This window comes from Diuraphis noxia, unplaced genomic scaffold (genome assembly GCF_037042655.1).
Source record: "Diuraphis noxia isolate RWA-SAM2 unplaced genomic scaffold, SU_Dnox_SAM2 contig0001, whole genome shotgun sequence".
Taxonomy (NCBI): Eukaryota; Metazoa; Arthropoda; class Insecta; order Hemiptera; family Aphididae; genus Diuraphis; species Diuraphis noxia.
The window spans coordinates 110,749,649-110,755,000 of NW_028301711.1; the positions used below are offsets into that span (position 1 = coordinate 110,749,649).

Sequence of the window (5,352 nt, forward strand, 5' to 3'; positions counted from 1 at the left end):
TCCCTGGTTGATCCTGCCAGTAGTCATATGCTTGTCTCAAAGATTAAGCCATGCATGTCTCAGTGCAAGCCGCATTAAGGTGAAACCGCGAAAGGCTCATTAAATCAGTTGTGGTTCCTTAGATCGTACCCAAGTTACTTGGATAACTGTGGTAATTCTAGAGCTAATACATGCCGACAGAGTTCCGACCGTCGCGGCGCTCTCGGGCGTCGCGCGCGGGAGGAACGCTTTTATTAGATCAAAACCGGCCCGTCGCGGCGCGCTTCGTGCGCGTCCCGATCGCGGCCCGCGCAAAGACCTGGTGACTCTGAATAACTTCGAGCTGATCGCACGGTCTCCGTACCGGCGACGCATCTTTCAAATGTCTGCCTTATCAACTGTCGACGGTAGGTTCCATGCCTACCGTGGTGGTAACGGGTAACGGGGAATCAGGGTTCGATTCCGGAGAGGGAGCCTGAGAAACGGCTACCACATCCAAGGAAGGCAGCAGGCGCGCAAATTACCCACTCCCGGAACGGGGAGGTAGTGACGAAAAATAACGATACGGGACTCATCCGAGGCCCCGTAATCGGAATGAGAACACTTTAAAACCTTTAAACGAGGATCAATTGGAGGGCAAGTCTGGTGCCAGCAGCCGCGGTAATTCCAGCTCCAATAGCGTATATTAAAGTTGTTGCGGTTAAAAAGCTCGTAGTCGGATCTGTGTCTGGGCGGTGCCGGACCACCCTGGCGGTCCGGCGTGTCGCGGCCGGCCGTGCCGCGGGACCACGTGTCCCGTCGGCGCGGTCGCCGTCGCGCTCGTCAGCCGTCTCGGGGTGTTAGTTACCGGCACGTCGGCCGGACGTATTGTCGGCAGGCGGACACGTGTCTCGTGCTCCCGGCGCGCCGCGCGGCCACGCGTCGCGCGGCCGTCGGGGTTCGACGACGGCGGCCGCCTACTCCAATCTTGCTGCGCGGTGCTCTTCACCGAGTGCCGTCGGCGGGCCGACACGTTTACTTTGAACAAATTAGAGTGCTCAAAGCAGGCTCAAATCTGGCGGGGCGGCTTCACGGCCGTCTCGTCAAAAGGCCCTGAATACTGGTCGCATGGAATAATGGAACAAGACCTCGGTCCCGCGCATCTCCGCCCTTCGCGGGCGCGCGAAACCGCCCTCCGGGGCGTTTCCGTGCGCGGGCCGCCGGGCCGCGGGCGCCAGTCGCCCGCGCGTCCCGCCGGGCCGGTTTTCGGGACCGGAGGTAATGATCAACAGAGACGGGCGGGGGCATTCGTACCGAGACGTTAGAGGTGAAATTCTTGGATCGTCTCGAGACGAACTGACGCGAAAGCATTTGCCAAGTACGTTCTCGTATGATCAAGAACGAAAGTTAGAGGTTCGAAGGCGATCAGATACCGCCCTAGTTCTAACTGTAAACGATGCCAGCTAGCGATCCGCCGGCGTTTCATTAACGACCCGGCGGGCAGCTTCCGGGAAACCGAAGCTTTTCGGTTCCGGGGGAAGTATGATTGCAAAGTTGAAACTTAAAGGAATTGACGGAAGGGCACCACCAGGAGTGGAGCCTGCGGCTTAATTTGACTCAACACGGGAAACCTCACCAGGCCCGGACACCGGAAAGATTGACAGATTGAGAGCTCTTTCTTGATTCGGTGGGTGGTGGTGCATGGCCGTTCTTAGTTGGTGGAGCGATCTGTCTGGTTAATTCCGATAACGAACGAGACTCTGTCCTGCTAACTAGGCGGGTAAACCCGGGTCGGCGTGGGCGCGGCGCCGGCGGTTTCGGCCGTCTGCGTTCGCGTTCCCGTCGGCTCGGCCCGGTATCCCCGAACGCGTTCGCCCGTCGTCCACGGCGGTCGTCGGGCGCGGCCGCGCCATCCGCGTCCCGGCGTGCGGCGGGCGTGCGGGGGTCGGGGGGCAACCTCCGGTCGCCGTGCGTCAGTCGTGCGCTGGGCTCCGCGGTGAAGCGCGCCGCGTTCGCGGCCGTCGCCGGCGGATCACGATACGTTACTAGGGCTACCGCCGGCTCCCAGGAGCTTAAACTCTTCTTAGAGGGACAGGCGGCGGACGAAAATAGCCGCACGAGACTGAGCGATAACAGGTCTGTGATGCCCTTAGATGTTCTGGGCCGCACGCGCGCTACACTGAAGGAATCAGCGTGTGTTAACATTCCTGGGCCGACAGGCTTCCGGGTAACCCGCTGAACCTCCTTCGTGCTTAGGGATCGTGGCTTGCAATTTTTCCACGTGAACGAGGAATTCCCAGTAAGCGCGAGTCATCAGCTCGCGTTGATTACGTCCCTGCCCTTTGTACACACCGCCCGTCGCTACTACCGATTGAACGACCGCAGTGAGGTCTTCGGACTGGACGCGCGTTATTCGGCCCCCTCGGGGGCTGGGTCGTCGCGCGACCGGGAAGATGACCGAACTCGGCCGTTTAGAGGAAGTAAAAGTCGTAACAAGGTTTCCGTAGGTGAACCTGCGGAAGGATCATTAGAGACGGGCCCGCGGCGCCGGCGACTCGCTTGCCGGTCTCGCGCGCGCCTAATCCGACCCCGTGGCCGCGTGCGCTCGCGCGCGACAACCGCGCACGGTTGTCGTCCGCCGACCGCCCGCGCGCCGCGACCCCCGACCGAGAGTCGACCGAAAGATGGTTACCGTCGTCGGAAGACGATTGTGTAAACGAAAAAAAAAAAAAACAAACACCCGACCCCGAACGGCGGATCACTTGGCTCGTGGATCGATGAAGACCGCAGCTATCTGCGCGTCGTCGTGTAATCCGCAGGTTATACGAACATCGACCAGTCGAACGCACATTGCGGCCTCGGTGACCCGCGGGTCCCGGGCCACGCCTGTCTGAGGGTCGTATACCGGATACTCGGCCAGACCGATGCGCCGGCACGGCAGGCGTCCGGCGGAGCGCGCGCGCCGCGTCCGGTCCTCACGGGGACCGGCGCCCGCGCGCCCGTCGGCCGCACGCCGCGCCCGCGCGAGTTTGGCGGCTCGACCGGGGAAAACGCGGGCTACCGCTCGCGGCTGCCCCCGGTCGTCCGCCCAAGTTGTGACGGCAAACAGTCACGGGTTCTCGCGCCGTCGAACGGCACGTCCCCGTCCGCCCGCCGCGCGAGAGCGCGGCCGGGTCGGCTGAGAGTCGTCCTCGAGACGCCACCTCTCCGGCAACCGAGAAGCGGACGCGGACCGTCGCCGCGCGGACGGAGCGCGGACCCGCGCACCAGTTACCACCACCACACGTACCACACACTTGTTCCGACCTCAGATCAGGCGGGACTACCCGCCGGATTTAAGCATATTAATAAGCGGAGGAAAAGAAAACAACCGTGATTCCCCCAGTAGCGGCGAGCGAACAGGGAAAAGCCCATCGCCGAATCCCGCCGCGCACTTTTGTGTCGCGGCACGTATGGGAGTTGTGGCGTACGGGCCGGCCTCGTTGCCGGGGCGCACGTGACGGTCCAAGTCTCCCTTGAACGGGGCCATGGCCCGCAGATGGTGCCAGGCCAGTAGAGGCCGTCACAGCGTTCCGGGATCGGACCGCGCCTTCGAGTCGGGTTGCTTGAGAGTGCAGCCCGAAGCGGGTGGTAAACTCCATCTAAGGCTAAATACGGCCACGAGACCGATAGTGGACAAGTACCGTGAGGGAAAGTTGAAAAGAACTTTGAAGAGAGAGTTCATAAGAACGTGAAACCGTTCGGGTGTAAACGGACAGAGCCCGCGAGTCCCCGCCGGGCGAATTCACGGTCGGTGGTCTCACCGCCGGCCGGATCTTTCGCTCGGTCAGCGGACGTCGCGACTCGTTGGGCGCCGGCCGAAGGGCCCGGGTGGCGGTTCGTCGCGGCGGTCGCGCCTCGGCGTGACCGTTCGCGCCGAACCCCGGTGCTCCTGGTCGGCTCGCCCGACGGCATGAACCGTCGACGCGGCCCCGTCGCAGGCGGGGTCCCGTCGGTCGGCGACGAGTTTCGGGCTACTTTCCGACCCGTCTTGAAACACGGACCAAGGAGTCTAACGTGTGCGCGAGTCAACGGTGATCTCACGAAAAACCACGTTTGGCGCAATGAAAGTGAACCGTTTACGGTGCGGACGATGGCCTAGCGACCGAACCCACCGGCGTTCAAAGTCGCGCTGGTCCGCAGTCCGGGGGCGTCTCCGCCAGGTCGGCTCCGGCCGTCCGGGGGCGCACCCTTAGCGCACACGTTGGTACCCGAAAGATGGTGAACTATGCCTGGCCAGGATGAAGTCAGGGGAAACCCTGATGGAGGTCCGCAGCGATTCTGACGTGCAAATCGATCGTCTGAGCTGGGTATAGGGGCGAAAGACTAATCGAACCATCTAGTAGCTGGTTCCATCCGAAGTTTCCCTCAGGATAGCTGGCGCCGATGTGTCCCGCCCGTTCGCGGGCGTACGGACGCCGGTGGGACTCCGCGCTGTACGGCGCGGTAACAACCCGCTCGTAACACGGAGGATGTCTCATACGGTAAAGCGAATGATTAGAGGACATTGGGGCCGAAACGACCTCAACCTATTCTCAAACTATAAATGGGTGAGATCGCCGGCTTTACCTGGTACACCGCGTGAACCGCGTGCGAAGCCGGCGACGGAACCCTAGGCGCTTAGTGGGCCATTTTTGGTAAGCAGAACTGGCGCTGCGGGATGAACCGAACGCCGAGTTAAGGCGCCGAAATCGACGCGTATTCAGAGACCATGAAAGGCGTTGGTTGCTGATGACAGCAGGACGGTGGCCATGGAAGTCGGAATCCGCTAAGGAGTGTGTAACAACTCACCTGCCGAAGCAACTAGCTCTGAAAATGGATGGCGCTGGAGCGTCGTGCCTATACTCGGCCGTCGGCGGCACAGTGGGGCCGGTCGTCGCTCGCGGCGGCCGGTCCCGGCAAGCCCCGACGAGTAGGATGGCGCGGCGGTGTGCGTCGAAGGGCAGGTCGCGAGACCGCCTGGAGCCGCCGTCGGTGCAGATCTTGGTGGTAGTAGCAAATACTCGAGAGGGGCCCTCGGGGGCTGCCGTGGAGAAGGGTTTCTTGTGAACAGCCGTTGTCCAAGAGTCAGTCGATCCTAAGCCCGGGGAGAGATCCTCGTACCACGGGCGAAGGCGTTTTCGAATCGCCCATGGGGCGAGAGGGAATCCGGTCCGTATTCCGGAACCCGACGCGGAACCGCTCCCTAGTGTTCGGGGCTCTTTTGTCTCGTCCGGGCGACCGGAATGAACTCGAAGAAGCCGCCGGGGGGTCCGGGAAGAGTTCTCTTTTCTCTGTGAGCGTTGTACGTCCCTGGAATCCTCTAGCCGGGCGATAGGGACGCGAGCGCGAAGAGCACCGCTCGTTGCGGCGGTG

General features: G+C 62.2%; 3 non-coding genes across 3 annotated transcripts in view; all 3 read left to right on the forward strand.

Moving 5' to 3' along the window:
* Positions 1 to 2,488, forward strand: LOC149063321 (small subunit ribosomal RNA). The gene has a single exon (XR_016189992.1). It is a non-coding gene; the product is annotated as a small subunit ribosomal RNA (ribosomal RNA).
* Positions 2,489 to 2,700: 212 nt separating this feature from the next.
* LOC149063322 (5.8S ribosomal RNA) lies at positions 2,701 to 2,858 on the forward strand. The gene has a single exon (XR_016189991.1). It is a non-coding gene; the product is annotated as a 5.8S ribosomal RNA (ribosomal RNA).
* Positions 2,859 to 3,260: 402 nt separating this feature from the next.
* LOC149063323 (large subunit ribosomal RNA) overlaps positions 3,261 to 5,352 on the forward strand; it is a 4,199-nt gene continuing 2,107 nt past the window's right edge. Inside the window, exon 1 of the ribosomal RNA XR_016190010.1 lies at positions 3,261 to 5,352. This exon is cut by the window's right edge and continues 2,107 nt beyond it. This is a non-coding gene — a ribosomal RNA (large subunit ribosomal RNA).